At 47.7% G+C, this 20,785-nt stretch overlaps 1 protein-coding gene across 2 annotated transcripts in view; it reads right to left on the bottom strand.

Annotated features, from left to right (window-relative positions):
- The window catches only part of LOC130361807 (fetuin-B-like), a 60,933-nt gene that overhangs the window by 22,339 nt on the left and 17,809 nt on the right, over positions 1 to 20,785 (bottom strand). The window contains exon 1 of one of the 2 annotated variants that reach the window (XM_056565316.1): positions 10,476 to 10,567. The exons of the other annotated variant lie outside the window; for it this stretch is intronic. The gene's annotated coding sequence lies outside the window, so the exon portion shown is untranslated. Of the gene's footprint in view, positions 1 to 10,475; positions 10,568 to 20,785 lie in introns of those variants that run through there. 2 annotated transcript variants of the gene reach the window in all.

Raw genomic sequence — 20,785 nt, forward strand, 5'->3', positions numbered from 1 at the left:
ACATATGCCATGTTCGATCCGCCCCCTATTCATTATCATTGCAGTAAACTTTGACCCTGTGTGTCACAGTCAGCAGACACATTACAGCCAATCAGCAGCAGACCCTCCCTTCCAGACCCTCCCACCTCCTGCACGGACTCCATTTTAGCTTCATTCTGAAGCTGCATGGTTAGAGAGAGGAGGGATAGTGAAGCTGCTCCTGATTTAACCCCTTAAGGACACATGACGTTCTCATACGTCTCCATTTCCGAGTCCTTAAGGACACATGACGTATGAGAACGTCATGTGTTTTACCGCCCCCCCCGCAACCATCTGGAGCGGAGCCGGTCCCCGATGCCTGCTGAAATCGTTCAGCAGGCATCGGGGCATATCGCCCAGGGGGGTCATTATGACCCCCCATGTCGGCGATGGCCGCAGATCGCTGGACAATTCAGTCCAGCGATCTGCGGCGGATTCCGGGTCAATCGGGTCTCCAGTGACCCGGTGACCCGGAATTATTGGCTGATCGGGGCCGTCAGAGACGGCCCCGATCAGCCAGAGCCAGCAGGGGTGAGATGGCACTGGTGCCACCTCACGATCGCCCTGATTCGTCGGCCGGATTACCGGCCGACCAATCAGGGCGCCTGCTGCGGGTGTCACTCCCGCAACCCGCTCCGCCCCTCTTCCGGAGGACGTGAGCGGATGCGGGAAGACGACCCCCGGTGCTGGGGACCCCGATCCCCGGCGTCCCTGTTGGGATCGGGGCCCCAGGAGCAGCGGCGGCGGCGGAGACGACGAGGGACTGACCTGTGCGGCGAGGATCAATGGAGGTGAGTGACAGCCTCCTGCTGTTGCTTAGCAACAGCTCCCAGCATGCAAAAAGGGCATGCTGGGAGCTGTAGTTATGCAACAGCAGGAGGCAGACCACCACAACTCCCAGCATGCCCTTATGGGCATGCTGGGACTTGTAGTTTTGCAACAGCTGGAGGCACATTCTTTCTATGGAAAAGTGTACCTTCAGCTGTTGTGTAACTACAACTCCCAGCTTGCACAATCAGCTAAAGTGCATGCTGGGAGTTGTAGTGGTGCATCTGGTGGTTGCATAACTACAACTCCCAGCATGCCCGTTGGCTGTCGGTGACTGCTGAGAGTTGTAGTTTTGCAACAGCTGAAGGCACACTGAGTTAAGTAGTAAACCAGTGTGTCTCCAGCTGTTGCATAACTACAATCCCCAGCATCCCCAGCCAAAGTAGTATGCCTCCAGCTGTTGCATAACTACAACACCCAATATGCCCTTCCGCTGTCCGTACATGCTGGGGGTTGTAGCTTTTGCAACAGCTGAAGGCACACTGGTTGCAAAACACTGAGTTTGTTACCAAACTCGGTGTTTCACAACCAGTGTGCCTCCAGCTGTTGCAAAACTACAACTCCCAGCATGCACTGATAGACCGTACATGCTGGGAGTTGTAGTTTTGCAACAGCTGGATGTTCCCCCCCCCCAATGTGAACGTACAGGGTACACTCACATGGGCGGAGGATTACAGTTAGTATCCGGCTGCAAGTTTGAGGTACGGCAAAATTTCTGCCGCAGCTCAAACTGCCAGCGAGAAACTACTGTGAACCCCCCGCCCGTGCGACTGTACCCTAAAAACACTACACTACACTACCACAAAATAAAATAAAAAGTAAAAAACACTACATATACACATACCCCTATACAACCCCCCTCCCCAATAAAAATGAAAAACGTCTGGTACGCCACTGTTTCCAAAACGGAGCCTCCAGCTGTTGCAAAACAACTACTCCCAGTATTGCCAGATAGCCGTTGACTGTCCAGGCATGCTGGGAGTTTTACAACAGCTGGAGGCACCCTGTTTGGGAATCACTGGCGTAGAATACCCCTATGTCCACCCCTATGCAAGTCCCTAATTTAGGCCTCAAATGCGCATGGCGCTCTCACTTTGGAGCCCTGTCGTATTTCAAGGCAACAGTTTAGGGCCACATATGGGGTATCGCCGTACTCGGGAGAAATTGGGCTTCAAATTTTGGGGGGTATTTTCTGCTATTACCCTTTTAAAAAATGTAAACTTTTTGGGAAAACAAGCATTTTAGGTTAAAAAAATATATATTTTTTTACATATGCAAAAGTCGTGAAACACCTGTAGGGTATTAAGGTTCAAATTACCCCTTGTTACGTTCCCCGAGGGGTCTAGTTTCCAAAATAGTATGCCATGTGTTTTTTTTTTTTGCTGTCCTGGCACCATAGGGGCTTCCTAAATGCGGCATGCCCCCAGAGCAAAATTCGCTTTCAAAAAGCCAAATGTGACTCCTTCTCTTCTGAGACCTGTAGTGCGCCAGCAGAGCACTTTTCACACCCATATGGGGTGTTTTCTGAATCGGGAGAAATTGGGCTTCAAATTTTGGGGGGTATTTTCTGCTATTACCCTTTTTAAAATTGTAAAAATTTTGGGAAACCAAGCATTTTAGGTAAAAAAAATATATATTTTTTTACATATGCAAAAGTCGTGAAACACCTGTAGGGTATTAAGGTTCACATTACCCCTTGTTACGTTCCCCGAGGGGTCTAGTTTCCAAAATGGTATGCCATGTGTTTTTTTTTTTGCTGTCCTGGCACCATAGGGGCTTCCTAAATGCGGCATGCCCCCAGAGCAAAATTCACTTTCAAAAAGCCAAATGTGACTCCTTCTCTTCTGAGACCTGTAGTGCGCCAGCAGAGCACTTTTCACACCCATATGGGGTGTTTTCTGAATCGGGAGAAATTGGGCTTCAAATTTTGGGGGGTATTTTCTGCTATTACCCTTTTTAAAATTGTAAAGATTTTGGGAAACCAAGCATTTTAGGTAAAAAAAATATATTTTTTTACATATGCAAAAGTCGTGAAACACCTGTAGGGTGTTAAGGTTCACATTACCCCTTGTTACGTTCCCCGAGGGGTCTAGTTTCCAAAATGGTATGCCATGTGGTTTTTTTTTTGCTGTTCTGGCACCATAGGGGCTTCCTAAATGCGGCATGTCCCCAGAGCAAAATTTGCTTTCAAAAAGCCAAATGTGACTCCTTCTCTTCTGAGACCTGTAGTGCACCAGCAGAGCACTTTTCACCCCCATGCGAGGTGTTTTCTGTATCGGGAGAAATTGGGCTTCAAATTTTGGGGGGTATTTTCTGCTATTACCCTTTTTAAAAATGTAAAATTTTTGGGAAACCAAGCATTTTAGGTAAAAAAAATATATATTTTTTTTACATATGCAAAAGTCGTGAAATACCTGTAGGGTATTAAGGTTCACTTTACCCCTTGTTACGTTCCCTGAGGGGTCTAGTTTCCAAAATGGTATGCCATGTGTTTTTTTTTTGCTGTCCTGGCACCAAAGGGGCTTCCTAAATGCGGCATGCCCCCCAAAAACCATTTGTCGCTCCTTCCCTTCTGAGCCCTCTACTGCGCCCGCCGAACAATTAACATAGACATATGAGGTATGTGCTTACTCGAGAGAAATTGGGTTTCAAATACAAGTAAAAATTTTTTCCTTTTTATCCCTTGCAAAAATTCAAAAATTGGGTCTACAAGAACATGCGAGTGTAAAAAATGAAAATTTTGAATTTTCTCCTTCACTTTGCTGCTATTCCTGTGAAACACCTAAAGGGTTAATACACTTACTGAATGTTTTTTTGAATACTTTAGGGGGTTTAGTTTTTATAATGGGGTCTTTTATGGGGTATTTCTAATATGAAGACCCTTCAAATCCACTTCAAAACTGAACTGGTCCCTGAAAAATAGTGAGTTTGAAAATTTTGTGAAAAATTTCAAAATTGCTACTGAACTTTGAAGCCCTATGGTGTCTTCCAAAAGTAAAAACTCATAAATTTTATGATGCAAACATAAAGTAGACATATTGTATATGTGAACCCCAAAAAAATATATTTTGAATATCCATTTTCCTTACAAGCAGAGAGCTTCAAAGTTAGAAAAATGCAAAATTTTCATTTTTTTCATCAAATTTTGGGAACTTTTCCATCACTATTGTGGCCAGAAAGAGTCCTTGTGGGTTTTAAAATTCACCTGCCTATTGAATTCTATGGTGGTTCGCCCGGTTTGCACGTTCGCGAACATTTGCAGAAATTCGCGTCCGCCGTTCGCAAACTGAAAATTTTATGTTCGCGACATCAATAATCACCACATCTGGAAAACCTTCTGCAAGAGTCACTGTCAGGCCCAAGGCCTGATTATTAAAATCCTATATGTGTATTACAAATTATAATTGTATCTATGTATTATCCAAGACATGGGTGAGAGGTCATTCAGACGGTGTATCCTTCTTGTGTATTGCATTTTATTGGGTGTCTGGCTGTTTGTTTACATCTCCTTTGAAGTCAGAGGCTCTTCTGAAGCAGCAGGATGTAAGGGGCACTCTGGTCCCATCACATAATCAACCAGATAAGAGGGCCAGGGACAGAGGTGCACCCCTGGTGGGATCAGAGGGGGGGGGGGGGAATGGAGTCTCCCTCCAAAAAGGCAGATATATAATATTTAACAATGCTTGACTCAGGGTGTTCAAGGCTGGGCCCAAAGCTGACAAGAGCTGGACTCTCACTGACAAGGACTGCTATATCATCATGCTGTAAGGACTTCATTTTTGCTTTCTGAACTTGTCTTGCTAAACTTTCATATTTTTGTAACTGTATGTCATCTGTTTATTTCTATATATAGCACTGTTGTCACAAACCGGCAGGACGGGTAGTGGATCCTCTGGACCAGAGAGGCGATGATGCGGGTTGTACTAGAGGACCGGTTCTAAGCAGTTGCTGGTCTTCATCAGAGCCCGCCGCAAAGCGGGATGGATTTGCTGCGGCGGTGACTACCAGGTCGTATCCCCCAATAACAACTCGACCTCTCTGGCAGCTGATATTGCGTGGTACACAGGGAGTAGGCAGGAGCGTAGTCGGACGTAGCAAAGGTCAGAGCAGGCAGAAAAGATTCGAGGGCGAGTAGTGGGTAGCAACGGGTTTGGCAACAGGCGAGGCAATATAACACTGTAGGGAACGCTTTCTCAGAGGCACAAGGGGACAAAGATTCGGCAAGGGCAGGAAGGGGCAGGAAACATTCATTAGGAAGTGGCCAGAGGTCAGGACCAGCGCACCAATTAAAGGTGCGCTGACCCTTTAAATTTACAGAAGGCGGCGCACGCGCGCCCTAGAGAGTGGGGCCGCGCGCGCCGGGAGGCAGGGACAGACGGCGCAGGCTGTGGGGAGCCAGTTAGGACAGACAGGGACGCGGCACGTGAGTGGGGACCAGCCGCCACGGCAGCCGCGTCCCCGACACAAGGGAACCCGTGCCCCCAGTCAGCGCGTCTGACCGGGAGGCGCCGGGATCACGAACAGGGAGGCCGGGGAAGCGGGCACTCCGGTCCCGGAGAGGGGACCGGAGCGCACGCTGTAACAGTACCCCCCCCCCCCATTAGGTCTCCCCCTCTTCTTGGTGCCCAGAAAACTGAGGATGAGACTGCGGTCCAAGATGTTCTCCTCAGGCTCCCAAGACCTCTCCTCAGGACCGCAGCCTTCCCAATCAACCAGAAAAAAATCTTCTCCCCCGAGAGATTCTGGTCACTAAGATTTCCTTGATGGAAAAAATATCGGAGGTACCGGCAACAGGGGTGGGAGAAACAAGCTTGGGAGAGAAACGGTTAAAGACAGCATGTTTAAGAAGGGAGACATGGAAGGAGTTGTGGATTCGGAGAGAGGGGGGAAGATGAAGCTGGTAAGAGACCTGATTGATCCGAATCTTGATTTTATAGGGTCCCAAGTAACGAGGGCCCAACTTGTAACTTGGGACCCTAAATCGGATGTAATTAGAGGAGAGCCAAACCTTGTCACCTGGGCGGAATTCCGGAGGAGCTCTGCATCTCTTGTCGGCTTGGACTTTCATACGAGCGGAAGCCTTGAGGAGAGCAGCGTGAGTTTCACGCCAGACAGTGGAAAAGTCCAGTACAAGACTGTCAACAGCAGGTACAGAAGAAGGAGTGGAATACTGTGGCAGAGGTGGAAGAGAATGACGGCCAAAAACTACAAAGAAAGGGGACTTGTTAGAAGCAGAGGATTGTTTGTAATTGTAGGGGAATTCCGTCCAGGGAAGTAGATCCACCCAATTGTCATGGCGAGAGGACACAAAGTGGCGCAAATACTCGCCCAAAATTTGGTTGACCCGTTCTACCTGGCCGTTGGACTGAGGGTGGTACGAAGAAGAAAAGTCCAATTTGATCCCGAGCTGACCACAAAGAGCCTTCCAGAATTTGGAGACAAATTGTACCCCACGATACGAGACAATATGTTTGGGTAGGCCATGGAGACGGAAGATGTGTTGGAAAAATTGTTTGGCTAACATGGGTGCTGAGGGTAGACCGGGCAGGGGTACAAAGTGAGCCATTTTGGAGAAGCGATCTACCACGACCCAAATAACGGACATGCCATGGGAGGAGGGAAGATCAGTAACAAAGTCCATAGCGATGTGAGACCAGGGAACTTCAGGAACAGGTAGAGGCAAGAGGAGACCCGTTGGTTTCTGACGAGGTGATTTATCCAGGGCTCAAATCGTACAGGCCTGGAAGAAGTCCGAGACATCTTTCTCCAGAGAAGGCCACCAGTACCTTTGGGAGATTAGTTGGAGATATTTTTGTACCCCGGGATGACCGGCAAAAAGGGAAGCGTGGCCCCACTTGAGAATTTGCAGCCGCTGACGTGGAGGTACGTAAGATTTGCCTGGAGGGAGAAGGCGCAGGTCCACGGGAGCGACGGCAATAAGGCGTTCTGGTGGGATGATATATTGGGGAGATAATTCGTCGCCCACCACATCCGAACAGCGAGACAGAGCATCTGCCCTAATGTTCTTACAAGCAGGACGGAGATTAATCTCAAAATTAAAACGGACGAAGAACAAAGACCAACGAACCTGACGGGGATTTAGTCTCTGGGCAGACTGGAGATAAGCCAGATTCTTGTGGTCCGTGAAGATGTTCACAGGATGTGTGGCGCCCTCGAGTAAATGTCTCCATTCCTCCAGTGCCAACTTAATGGCCAGCAGTTCTCTGTCTCCAATGGAGTAATTTCGCTCCGTGGAAGAGAATGTTTTAGAAAAGAAGCCACAAGTCACTGTCTTGCCCCCGGAAGACTTTTGAGTGAGGACAGCTCCGGCCCCCACCGAGGAGGCATCCACTTCGAGAGAGAAGGACTTGGTGTAATCTGGCCTAGAGAGAACGGGTGCTGTGACAAAGGTGGCTTTCATTGACTGGAAGGCTTCTTCAGCTTGGGAAGGCCAGGATTTGAGGTTAGCTCCTTTTCTAGTTAGAGCCACGATAGGGGCCACCAGAGTAGAATAATGAGGGATAAATTGCCTGTAGTAATTAGCAAAGCCCAGGAATCTTTGTATGGCTCGGAAACCAGAGGGACGTGGCCAATCCAGAACCGCGGAAAGCTTGGCTGGATCAATTTGAAGTCCTTGGGCTGAGATAATGTATCCCAGGAAAGGCAGGAAGGACCGTTCAAAAAGACATTTTTCAAGTTTGGCGTATAAGCGATTTCTCCTAAGGCGAGTGAGAACTTGTCGCACATGGACCCGATGTTGGTCCAAGTTGGAGGGAAACGATGAGGATGTCATCCAAGTATACGACCACACAGGTATAAAGTAGGTCCCTGAAGATGTCGTTGACAAACTCCTGGAAGACGGCAGGCGCATTACAAAGTTTGATGGGCATCACCAGATGATCAAAGAGCCCGTCTCTTGTGTTAAAGGCGGTCTTCCACTCATCTCCCTCACGGATGCGGATCAAATTATAGGCCCCTCGAAGGTCCAATTTGGTGAAGACCTTAGCCCCTCGAAGATGGTCAAATAACTCAGAGATTAGGGGCAGAGGGTAGCGGTTCTTGATGGTAATTTTATTTAGTCCTCTGTAGTCAATGCAGGGAGAACCGAGAGAACCGTCCTTCTTGGCCACGAAGAAGAAACCGGCTCCAGCAGGGGACAAAGACTTTATTATGAACCCCCTCTGCAGGTTCTCACGAATATAGTCGGACATGGCAAGAGTCTCAGGAGGTGAGAGAGGATAAATTCTGCCCCGAGGTGGAGTCGAACCGGGCATCAGGTCGATCGGACAGTCATAGGGTCTGTGAGGAGGAAGGACCTCAGCTTGTTTCTTGCAAAAGACAGCTGCATAAGAATGGTATGGCTTGGGCAGACCAGGAGGCGGAGAAACTTGCGGGACCAGTTTGACCGGACCAGGCTTGAGACAATGGTCAAAACAGGAGGAACCCAAACGCAGGATCTCACCGGTGGTCCAATTCAGGACAGGACAATGACGTTGAAGCCACGGCACACCCAGGAGGAGTTCTGAGGAGCAGAAAGGAAGGACAAAGAACTGTAAAGTCTCTGTATGAAATATTCCATTGTCCATCTGCAGAGGCTGGGTACAGAACTGCACAGTGGTAGAGAGCCTCTCACCGTTAACTGTAGAGATGAGGAACGGCTTGGGTAGACGGATTACTGGCATGCGGTACTTGTCAACCAAGGAGGCGTGAATGAAGTTGGTAGTGGAGAAAGAGGACTTGGAAGAGATGAACAACTGCACTGGTATGGTGAGACGTGGAGAGGATGAATCCACACCTAGCAACACCTCTCCCACGTTTACTAGGTGCGAGCGTTTCCCGAACGCGGAGGACGGAGAGGACAATCTTTAAGGAAGTGCTCGGAACTGGCACAGTACAAACATAGGTTCTCGTCTCTGCGGCGGCTTTGTTCTTGCGGAGTCAGGCGTGACCGATCCACCTACATAGCTTCCACGGTGGGAGGCCCAGTAGCGGGTTGAGGTGGACGCAGAAAAACGGGAGCCAGACGAGGGTAGCGTCTAGGACGAGCCGTTTCCTTTTCTAGGAGGAGTTCCTCTTGTCTCTTGGCGCAACGTTTGTCAATCCTAGTGGCCAGCAAAATGAGGTCACTAAGGGAGGAAGGTAGGTCACGTGCAGCCAGAAAATCCTTTATCTCACTGTTGAGACCCTTCATGAAGGTGGCACAAAGAGCTTCATTGTTCCAGTTCAGTTCAGAGGCCAGGGTGCGGAACTGAATGGCGTAGTCACCCACGGAAGAACCTCCTTGGGTCAAGTTAAGCAAGGCTGTCTCTGCGGAGGTAACCCGGGCGGGCTCCTCAAACACATTCCGGAACTCTTGGCAGAAGTTCTGGATGGAAGAGGTGGCTGGATCTGTGCATTCCCATTGTGGAGTAGCCCAGGCCAGGGCTTTCCCGGACAACAAACTGAGAATAAAGGCTACCTTGGCTCGTTCAGAAGGAAACTGGTCGGACAGCAGCTTGAGGTGAAGAGAGCACTGCGACAGGAACCCACGTCACTGCTTCGGATCTCCATCATATTTATCAGGCAGGGACAAACGGATCCTGGAACCGGTGGCAACTGCAGGCGGAGGTGTAGCGGCAGGTGCAGACGGAGAAGCTGGCTGTTGCTGAGAAGGCAGGAGCTGCTGCATCATAGCAGTCAACTGGGCAAGCTGTTGACCCTACTGGGCCACAATGGAGGTGAGGTCCGCTAGGCTTGGCAGGGGAACATCAGCGGGATCCATGGCCGGATCTTACTGTCACGAACCGGCAGGACGGGAAGTGGATCCTCTGGACCAGAGTGGCGATGACACGGGTTGTACTAGAGGACCGGTTCTAAGCAGTTACTGGTCTTCACCAGAGCCCGCTGCAAAGCGGGATGGATTTTCTGCGGCGGTAACTACCAGGTCATATCCCCCAGTAACAACTCGACCTCTCTGGCAGCTGATATGGCGTGGTACACAGGGAGTAGGTAGGAGCGTAGTCGGACGTAGCAAAGGTTAGGGCAGGCAGCAAAGGTTCGAGAGCGAGTAGTGGGTAGCAACGGGTTCGGCAACAGGCGAGGCAATATAACACTGTAGGGAACGCTTTCTCAGAGGCACAAGGGCACAAAGATCCGGCAAGGGCAGGAAGGGGCAGGTAACATTTATTAGGAAGTGGCCAGAGGTCAGGGACCAGCGCACCAATCAAAGGTGCGCTGGCCCTTTAAATTTACAGAAGGCGGCGTGCGCGCCCCCTAGAGAGTGGGGCCGCACGCTCCGGGAGGCAGGGACAGACGGCGCAGGGAGCGGGGAACCAGGTAGGACAGACAGGGACGCGGCGCGTGAGTGGGGACTAGCCGCCACGGCATTCGCGTCCCCGACACAAGGGAACCCGTTCCCCCGGTCAGCTGACCGGGAGGTGCCGGGATCCCGAACAGGGAAGCCGGGGAAGTGGGCGCTCCGGTCCGGGGGAGGGGACCGGAGCGCACGCTGTGACAACTGTGATACCTTTTATCAGATTAAATGTTTAATTAATCAGCTCTGGTCTTTGATCTCTAAATATATGAGCTCACCTTTCTGAAGGCATCTCTGGTGTAAACACGTTTATCTAAGGGTTCATTTGGTGACTTACCTCCTCTGTCTCATCTCGGAAATATGGAGGCATATCGCAAGCAGTCCAAGCCTGCACTGGAGCTAATGTGCCGAGAAAAGGACATCCCCACTGCAGGAAAGAACAAGGAACAACTTATTGCTGATCTTGTGGAGTATGATGCCTGTGCAGAAGAGCTGAGTGACATGATACAAAGTCCTACAGCTGGAACTGCCATCCAAGGACTGATATCTAGTGTTGCTCGCGAATATTCGCAATTCGAATATTATTCGCGAATATCGCATATTCGCGAATTCGCGAATTTCGCGAATATAGCGCTATATATTCGTAATTACGAATATTCGTTTTTTTTATTTTTATTTTTTCACAGTACACATCACAGTGATCATCCCTCTCTGCTTCCAGCTCGTGTGGTGTAAAGAAGACTCTAATACTACTGTGTGAGACTGGCGCGCGAATTTTCGCATATACGAACATTTGCATATGCTAATTTTCGCATATTCGAATTTTCGCTTGCAATATTTTTTGCATATGCTAATTTTCGTATGTGTAAAGTTTCCTATACGCGAATTTTCCGCATTGCGAAAATAAAGCGAGAATACTACGAATATGCGAATATTCGCGAATATATGACGAATATTCGTCCATATATTCGCGAATATTCGCGAATTCGAATATGGCCTATGCCGCTCAACACTACTGATATCTCCTGGGGAACGCAGCAACATTACTCCCCATCAGGACAGTACTCCACATGAGGCCTTGGACTCTTATATGCGGACTGCCTTACAACACCTTGGGAATGTGGATGCCAATATAAAACTCCAACTGCTTCTGAAGTGGTGCGGCCTGAAGTGGTGGATACAGAGGACATCATCCCTGAAAGAACCATGGCTTTAAAAGGAATTGGAGATGTGCGGCCTGCTGTGCCCATGGCCCGTGTGTACCTGGATTGGGGTACAGGCAAAGGTTTGCGGGAGGTGGGGGTCTCTGAGGACATCCCTGTTAATGTTCTGCTGGGGAATGATTTGGGTCGGATGCTCTGTCATTATGCTCCAGAGGACACTACCTGCACACCGGATGGGCTAGGAGAGAGCCCTGTTCATTCTGAGGTACTGCGCAAGACTTTGGGAGACACTGTGAAATGTGGTAACTGGGAGTGAGTGCAGGGGATTGATAAATATTTACCTGTGACTGAATCAGTATTGTTTTCCAAAAGTGAAATGGGGTGTATTGTAAAATGTGGCCAATGCCAAAACCTAGTGGAGATGGGCTAGGGGGGGGGGGGGTTGGTTTGCCCCTGGTGACATGTAAGGATGAGGGACCAGCAGTGAGTGATATGTCCCAATCCTGTGAGCCTAAGGAGGAGGAGGGAAGGAGTGATAGCACTGTGTATGATGCCTGTATTGTTATGTCTGGAACTGAGAGAGAGAAAGGTAAACCCCAGGGAGGCATACCAATGGTGGCAGTGGTAACGCGTCAGCAGCGTGCCAGGGCTGCAGCTTTAAAAAGAAGGGAGGATGGTGATGCAAGGGGCAAGCTGTGTGACATGCAAGCCACAGCAGAGGAAGGTGGAGATGCTAGTTCACCTGGGGGAAATGTGCTCCCTGATGCCACAAGATGGGGGGAGGGAAATGAGCATTTCTGGGAAGCTCTGTGCAGTGACCCTTCCCTTGAAGGGCTGAGACAACGTGCTGAACATACAGGTGTTGACACAGATGGGCATCGGGTATATTGGGAAAATGATATCTTGTACTGGGAGTCCCTTTCCAAAGGCATGCTAGGGGCCCAGGAGAGAGAAAGGCAGTTAGTGGTTCCTAGGCAGTACAGGAAAGAGCTGCTGAGGTTAGCCCTTGAGACCCCCCTGGCAGGACATTTGGGAGTGGCCAAGACAAAGTCCAGGTTGGCACACAATTTCTATTGGCCAGGTATGGGTACTGCTGTTGCAAATTACTGTAGATCCTGTCATGTCTGCCAAAGGGTGGGTAAGTCTGGGGATGTAACTCGTGTTCCCCTAGTGCCCCTACCAGTCATATCTGTACCTTTTGAACGAGTGGCAGTGGATATTGTGGGGCCTCTGGCTATACCCAGCAGCACAGGGAAAAAATGTATTCTTATTGTTGTAGATTATGCAACCAGGTACCCTGAGGCTGTTGCCTTATCCTCCGTCCGAGCAGATAAGGTGGCAGATGCTCTGATCAGTATTTTCTGCAGGGTAGGCTTCCCCAGAGAAATACTCACTGATCAGGGCACACAGTTCATGTCCAATCTCATGCAAAGTCTCTGTAAGAAGGTGAATGTACATCACTTGGTAGCAAGCCCATACCACCCCCAAACAAATGGTCTTTGTGAGAGGTTCAATGGGACCTTGAAACAAATGCTGAAAACCTTTGTAGAATCAGAGGGCAGAGACTGGGAAAAGTATTTACCCCATCTGTTATTCGCTTACAGGGAGGTACCCCAAGAGTCTACAGGTTTCTCGCCCTTTGAATTATTGTATGGTCTCAAAGTGCGGGGACCCCTAGATTTAGTAAGAGGGGAATGGGAAGGGGGGCTACATGCCCCTGAGACTTCTGTGGTGGAGTATGTTCTGAGATTCAGGGACAGGATGCAGGCATTGACTGGGCTGGTACATGACAACCTCACAGCAGCCCAGTCCAGGCAGAAGTACTGGTATGATCGCAATGCAAGGGACCGGGTCTATGAATTGGGACAGAAGGTAATGGTTCTGAACCCCATCAGGCAGAATAAGCTGCAGGCCGCCTGGGAGGGTCCCTTCCCCATTCTGCAGCGCCTAGAACCCACCACATATGTAGTTGCTCTTGATGAGAAAGGTCAGAGGCAGAGACAGTACCACATTAATATGCTAAAGGCATACTACGACCCTGAGGAGGTGGTACTCAGTGTATGCAGTGCACCAGAGGAAGGGCTGGGTAGTGACCCCCTACTGGACCTAGTGGAGGAAGCTAAGAGCCAGAGATCCCTTAGGATGTGGAGATCAATCCACAGCTCTCAGAGGAAAGAAAGAGGCAGCTAAGTCAGGTACTAGGCCGCTTCAGTGCCACCTTTACTGGAAAGCCAGGGCGAACTACTCTAGCCACCCATCATGTTGATACGGGGGGACCAGCCACCGCTAAGACAGGTAGCCTACCGGGTATCCCCAGAGGTAAAGTCCCATATACACAAGGAGATTGAGGACATGTTGAAGTTAGGGGTAATTAAGAAGTCAAAAAGCCCTTGGGCCTCCCCAGTAGTTCTGGTGCCTAAAAAAGACAAATCTACTAGGTTCTGTGTGGATTACAGAAGGTTAAATGCTGCGACTACCTTTGATGCTTACCCTATGCCCAGAATAGATGAACTACTTGATCAGCTAGCAGGTTCCCAATATGTGACTATCATGGATTTAAGCAGAGGGTACTGGCAGATCCCTATGACCCCAGAGGCCCAGGAGCGGTCAGCCTTTATCACTCCCTTTGGGTTGTTTGAGTGCTGTGTCATGCCTTTTGGGATGAAAAATGCCCCAGCCACTTTCCAACGACTGGTTGATCAGCTGCTAGAGGGCCACAGGGAATACGCCGTGGCATACTTAGATGATATTGCCATATTCAGCAAGATCTGGGAGGAGCACCTGATTCACCTGGGCAAGGTGGTAAAGCAAATAGCGGAGGCAGGGCTTACCATAAAAGCAGAAAAGTGTCAAGTTGGCATGACAGAAGTGCAGTATCTAGGACATAGGGTAGGAGGAGGGTCCCTACGCCCTGAGCCCAGTAAGGATGAGTCTATTATGGCCTGGCCAATTCCTAAGACCAAAAAGCAGGTCATGTCCTTTTGGGGACTGCAGGGTATTATCGTAGATTTGTCCCAGACTATAGTAAGATAGCAAAACCTCTCACAGACTTGACAAAAAAGAAGGTGTCCAAGCAAATTACCTGGACTGAGGATTGTGATAAGTCCTTCATTGCCCTCAAGACTGCATTGTCCAACTCTCCGGTCCTCCAGGCCTCAGATTTCAGTAGGAGGTTTGTGGTACAAACAGATGCTTCCTATTTTGGGCTGGGGGCTGTTCTTAGCCAAGTAAACTCCAATGGAGAAGAACACCCCATACTCTACCTTAGTAGGAAGCTATTGCCTAGAGAAGTGGCCTATGCGGTCATAGAGAAGGAATGTCTAGCTGTGGTCTGGGCTTCGCAAAAATTACAGCCATACCTGTACGGCAGGGATTTTACTGTCATAACTAGTCTTATCCTCCAACAATATAATTTCACTGTCCAACACAGGAAAGGAAGCCTGCATTAAAATGCAGATGGATTATCGCGTCAGGGAGAAATAGATGGTTAATGGAGACAGATCTATCAGCCTGGAGAGGCGAGATCTCTCTGCCTCCATCTTAAGGGGGAGGTGTCAGGCCCAAGGCCTGATTATTAAAATCCTATATGTGTATTATAAATTATAATTGTATCTATGTATTATCCAAGACATGGGTGAGAGGTCATTCAGACAGTGTATCCTTCTGTGTATTGCATTTTATTGGGGGTCTGGCTGATTGTTTACATCTCCTTTGAAGTCAGAGGCTCTTCTGAAGCAGCAGGATGTAAGGGGCACTCTGGACCCATCACATAATCAACCAGGTAAGAGGGCCAGGGACAGAGGTGCCCCCCTGGTAGGATCAGAGGGGAGGAGGGAATGGAGTCTCCCTCCAAAAAGGCAGATATATAATATTTAACAATGCTAGACTCAGGGTGTTCAAGGCTGGGCCCAAAGCTGACAAGAGCTGGACTCTCACTGACAAGGACTGCTATATCATCATGCTGTAAGGACTTCATTTTTGCTTTCTGAACTTGTCTTGCTAAACTTTCATATTTTTGTAACTGTATGTCATTTGTTTATTTTTATATATAGCACTGTGATACCTTTTATCAGATTAAATGTTTAATTAATCAGCTCTGGTTTTTGATCTCTAAATATATGAGCTCACCTTTCTGAAGGCAGCTCTCGTGTAAACACGTTTATCTAAGGGTTAATTTGGTGACTTGCTGGGACTAGTAGTGGATACCCAGAGGTCTGATGGCCTTAACCCTTGCACCATCACACTCTCTCTAGCATCTTGGCTGGACCGATAGGGTGTGATCGTGACAGCCACATGCTCCTACCTTACCTAGAAACTAGAGTGCTGGGAGACAGGAGGTGATTTTCTCTTCTGATAAGATCCTTGACCAAATTGAATTCAAGTGGTGACAAAAATTGGACTGCTATCCTATGTTTTTGGCTTGGAATTGCTCAGAAATGCTTTTTTTTTTTACCCTATGTTCTTGGTTTTATATAAGGATCTCTCTTTGTAGTCCCGTGGCCTCAAACGATTACATACACAGGATTCCTCTTTCTGACATAATTAACTTATATGAAAAAATTTTACACAAATGGGAAGAAATTGTGCTGTTCAGTATGAATTTCTTGAAAAATTTGATTAATAACTAATCCGAATATTGTTGCGATTCGATAAAACAAATCGTTTCAGTAAACTCCATTTAGTGCGGTCCAGGCTCCAGGGCATCTAAAATGGCGGCTCCACGTGTGAAGACATGGGGCAAGGAACTCTGGGAAGGCAGGAAGGCGGGTAGGCAGGATCACCCGGAATCACATGCAGCAAGCAGCCTTTCAGCAGCCAGACACCTATGTGATGTCGCAGCCCTATATAATCAGAAGCCATTGCTGCAGCAAGGCATTTCAGCGTTTTATTTCTGAGAGAGAGCAGTTTGTGTTCCACAGAAAAACAGCTTGACAGCAGCGATTCACCACAAGCCCAAATCACTGAAGAAAAGCAGTGGCAGTGAAGGGAGAGAGTACACTTTTGGGTGCACTACACAGCAACTCTGTACTTCTGCACTGGGGTGTACAACAACTCTAAAGCTAATAGGGGCCAGTTAGTGTGAGCACTAAAAGCCATAGTCACCTGCTTTTAGTGCCTAATACAGGTTGCATAGTGGAGCGTATTGTCCTCTCATAAGTGTAACATGTGCATACATAGGTGGTGTACAATTTTTCCTGTTAAACTAATTTGGGCCAGTTACTGTGAAAGGCCAACCAAAGCTACAAACTTGTTTTTGTAGCCTAATACAGTTTTAAGCGTAGTGGAGTGTATTGTCCTCCTCTCACAAATGTAAACTGTACGTACACCTACATGGTGTACAATTTTTTTTCCTGTTAAACTAATTTAGGCCAATTACTGTGAAAGGCCAGACAAAGTCACACACTTGTTTTTGTAGCCTAATACAGTTTTAAGAGTAGTGGAGCGTATTGTCCTCCTCTTATAAGTGTAAACTGAACGTACGATTTTTTTTCCTGTTAAACTAATTTGGGCCAGTTACTGTGAAAGGCCAGCCAAAGCTACACACTTGTTTTTGTAGCCTAATACAGTTTTAAGCAAAGTGGAGTGTATTGTACTCCTCTCATAAGTGTAAACTGTACGTACACCTATGTGGTGTACGATTTTTTTTCCTGTTATCCAGTAGTAAGGTTAGTGGAGCGTCTTGTCCTCCTCTTATAAGTGTAACATATATGCACTCAGCTGGTGTATAATTATGTCAGGCAGAAAAGTGCCAGGTTGTGCGCAGAGGAGTGGCAGAGGCCTAAATTCATCAGGCACAGGCAGAGGTCACAGCAGACTAGGGGTGTGTGGCAGCAGGAGAGGCCTGAGCTCCTGGTATCTGCTAGCGGTCATGTCTCGACCAGCAACCCATCTGCCGTCATTGATTGGTTAACTCGGTCATCCACTTCATCCCAAGTGACATCTGACACCCCCAGTCAACAGTCAGCGGGTTCCTCAGACACATCCCTCCGTTGGCAAGGCCCGGGAGCAGTCCCAGTCCAATTGCCTCTGTCCTATGCTGTTACCTCCCCCACAGAAGTATCATATCCTGTGGGTTCAGCTCCACTATTTAGTAAGGATGATCTATAAGAGGACAGTCAGCGGGCAAGCAGTGATGAGGAGTGTGGTGTGGGAGGTGGGGTTGCGAGCGTACAGGCTACTGAAGCAGACACTGTTGAGGAACCTGAGGCTCCTATGAACCGTGGCTCCTATGCGGTGGTCCAGCCAGCTGCATCACCAATTGGCACGCCGCTCCCTGCTCCACCACAGCCAAAGGGAGCTGTCTGTCATACCAATCTTCTGTCTGTCCTGATGCTCCTGCTACTCCTACTTTGAGTCGGTCATTCCGGCAGCAATTCATCAGCGAAGCCATGTCCAATAGAAAACAGTATGCACTCACCATCCAGTGGTGCAGAAGCTGAATGTGCTCCTGTCCAAGTTGCTGGTGCTGCAGTCCCTCCCTTTTCAAGTGGTGGACTCTGCACCATTCAGAGAACTGATGGCTTGTGCTGAGCCGAAGTGGAGAGTCCCAAGCCGTCATTTCTTTGCTAAAAAGTAGACTTGTGAACAAGAAAAAGTTTTGTTTCGTTTTTTTCATTTTCGGTAAATTCGGTAAATCTTTCGGGCTTGATTTTTCGGATACATTCGGTATTCGGGGGTTCGGGTTTGATTGTTTTTGGATACATTCGGGAACATTCTGGTAAATCTTTTGTAAGCAAGGGACTATTATCGGGAGCGTGTGCAGGAAAAGAGGGCAGCCGTGGAGATCGGAACATTGGAAGACAGGTAAGATAATATAATTTTATGTGATTCATTATAACATGATGTAATGTTGAATGAATGAATGAATGAATAAATGTATGTATGAATAAATGAATGAATGAATGCTGCATGAATGCATGAATGATTAATGTGTTTGATCGATGTATTAGATTGTCAGGTAATTTATGTATAACATGTCATGTTACTTGCGCTAACAGTGTTTCTGTTACTTTTACCAGGGTGCCTCCAGCTGTTGAAAAACTACAACACCCACCCTGCATGCCCTGACAGCCAAAGGCTGTCTGGGCATGCTGGGAGTTGCAGTTTTGCAGCAGCTGGAGGCCCCCTGCTTCGTTGGCAAACATGCCATAACCTATATTTCAGTTCTTTCATTTCTAAAATCCCCTCCTTTTTTTCCCCTGAACTTGGTTACTAGGTCAATGAGATGCATAGTAATTGCCGTGGGAACATTTTTTATTTATAAATCCACAGACTTAATTGGATAATTGCCTTTTAGAACGTTTAGGGTCCCAACGTTCTAAACGGCAATTATCCAATTAAGTCTGCGGTTTCATGAATTAAAAATGTTCCCACGGCAATTACTATGAGACATATATGTTTTCTGGAGGTTTTCTGGGGGATTGAGTTTTTATTCCTGTTTATTCATGAAGTCTATGCTGACTCATCCGGTTCCGAGCCTTGTGTTCTGGACCTAATCTGTTTGTTAGTTATCTGTGTCCAGTGTGAACAGTGTTCCATATTTATATCCTGTTTGGTTTATCTGATCTTTGTCCTATGTACTTGTATCTGAACAGTGTCCTATGTTCCTGATCAGTTTGCTTGTTTAAATACTGCCCTGTTAGCATTTGTATCCTGTCTGGTATATATGGTTATCTAGTAGTTTTCCATTTCTGGCCTGTGACCAACTATGTATATTATTTGTTTTTACGCCACTGCACTTTAGCGCTGGCAGGGACCGGCTCCTAGTTGTCGATCCATAGCTTAGGATGGATGGGCAAGTAGGCAAAGAAAGTGTTTTTGGGTCAGTTTAGGGCTCACTCTGCCTGTCGCCGGACTTGGTCATGACACATAACTGATTAAATGAAACATTCACAGTTTCATTCGCAGTACCAGCCGTGTTTACTTACACATGCATGGCTTGATATTTTAGACAAGCATATGATACTGGCAAGATCTACCAAGTAGCCCTACAGTGTCAGGCTTGCACCATTGAGAGGGAGTACAAACTCACACTACTCTGTCATTGTGCTGCTCTGCAGCCTACATAGGCTGCCGCCACCTCCAGACATTGTCATTGTGCTGCCATATGGTTCCTCATACTGCTGCCACATCCAGGCTCTATCATAGTGCCCCCATATGGTCTCCTCATGCTGCTGCCACCTCCAGGCTGTGTCATTCTGCCACCATTTGGTCTCCTTTGGCTCATGTCAGTTTTTAATAGCTATTTGACGCAAATAAATTCATATTGAACAAAAAGTTATCAGAAAATTTGGATAATCGGAGAAATCTAATTTTTCGTACAATTCAATCATCTCTAGTCATCATATATTATTTCTGGAATTACCACAAGAATCCAAAGAAACAGGTTGGAGCGAGACAATTTAATCATAACTGATTAAATGAAACATTTTACAGTTTTATGCGCAGTTTCGTAGTACCAGCCGTGTTTACTTACACGTCCATGGCTTGATATTTTAGACAAGCATATGATACTGGCAGGTCTGCCTGCACCACTGAGAGGGAGGATAAACTGACACACTACTCCATCATTGTGCCACTCTGCGGCCTACATAGGCTGCCGCCACCTCCAGACTGTGTCATTGCGCTGCCATGTGATCTCCTTGTTATATTGATCTTGTAGTTTGACAGTATTTTTTCAAAGTAAACGCTTTGGGCACCTGGGACACTCAGTCATGAGCATGGGGGGCGCTGAGAAGCAGGGGCTGGGACAGGTGATCACTGGCCTTGCGGTGGACCGTCAGCTCGATTTTAAGATATAAGTTCAAGCTTTTTCACTGCACCAACTTATAGCAGTATGCGCCCACTCATTCAACAGCGCAGAGGCTGTATATGCTCCTGTCCAAGTTGCTGGTGCTGCAGTCCCTCCCTTTTCAAGTGAGACACTCAATCATGAGCATGGGGGTGCGATGAGAGCCAGGGGCTGGGACAGGCGATAGCTGGCCTCGCGGCGGACTGCAAGCTCGATTTTAAGATGCAAGTACAAGCTTTTTCACTGCAGCAACTTATACACTGCAGCAATTATACACTCCTGGAGCTGGAATTACCGCAGCTGCTGGCACCAGAATTGCCCTCCAATGGGTCCTCAAAAAAGGATTTAATGTTTGCTCATTTCAATTACCATGCTCTGTGCGGCAGTGATTCTAATAGCAACGCCTGTAATCTGCATGTCATACTAAATAACAGTATTCTTTCACTAAAACAGCACACTCCCCATACGTGTTAGTGAAAAAAGTGTTCTACACCCCTATTGAGGCTCTCTGTTGCCCGGAAATAGCTGTTTTTAATAGTGATTTGCCACTAATAAATTTGGATTGAACCAAACTTTTTCGGAAAATTCGGCGAATCGGCCGAATCAAATTTTTCTAAAATTCTAGTTAACTCCTTTGATTTGGAGCAATATGCAAAAGACAGGTATTGTGCTCACCTTTGGATGTTGGCACAA

Source organism: Hyla sarda, chromosome 3, assembly GCF_029499605.1.
Source record: "Hyla sarda isolate aHylSar1 chromosome 3, aHylSar1.hap1, whole genome shotgun sequence".
Taxonomy (NCBI): Eukaryota; Metazoa; Chordata; class Amphibia; order Anura; family Hylidae; genus Hyla; species Hyla sarda.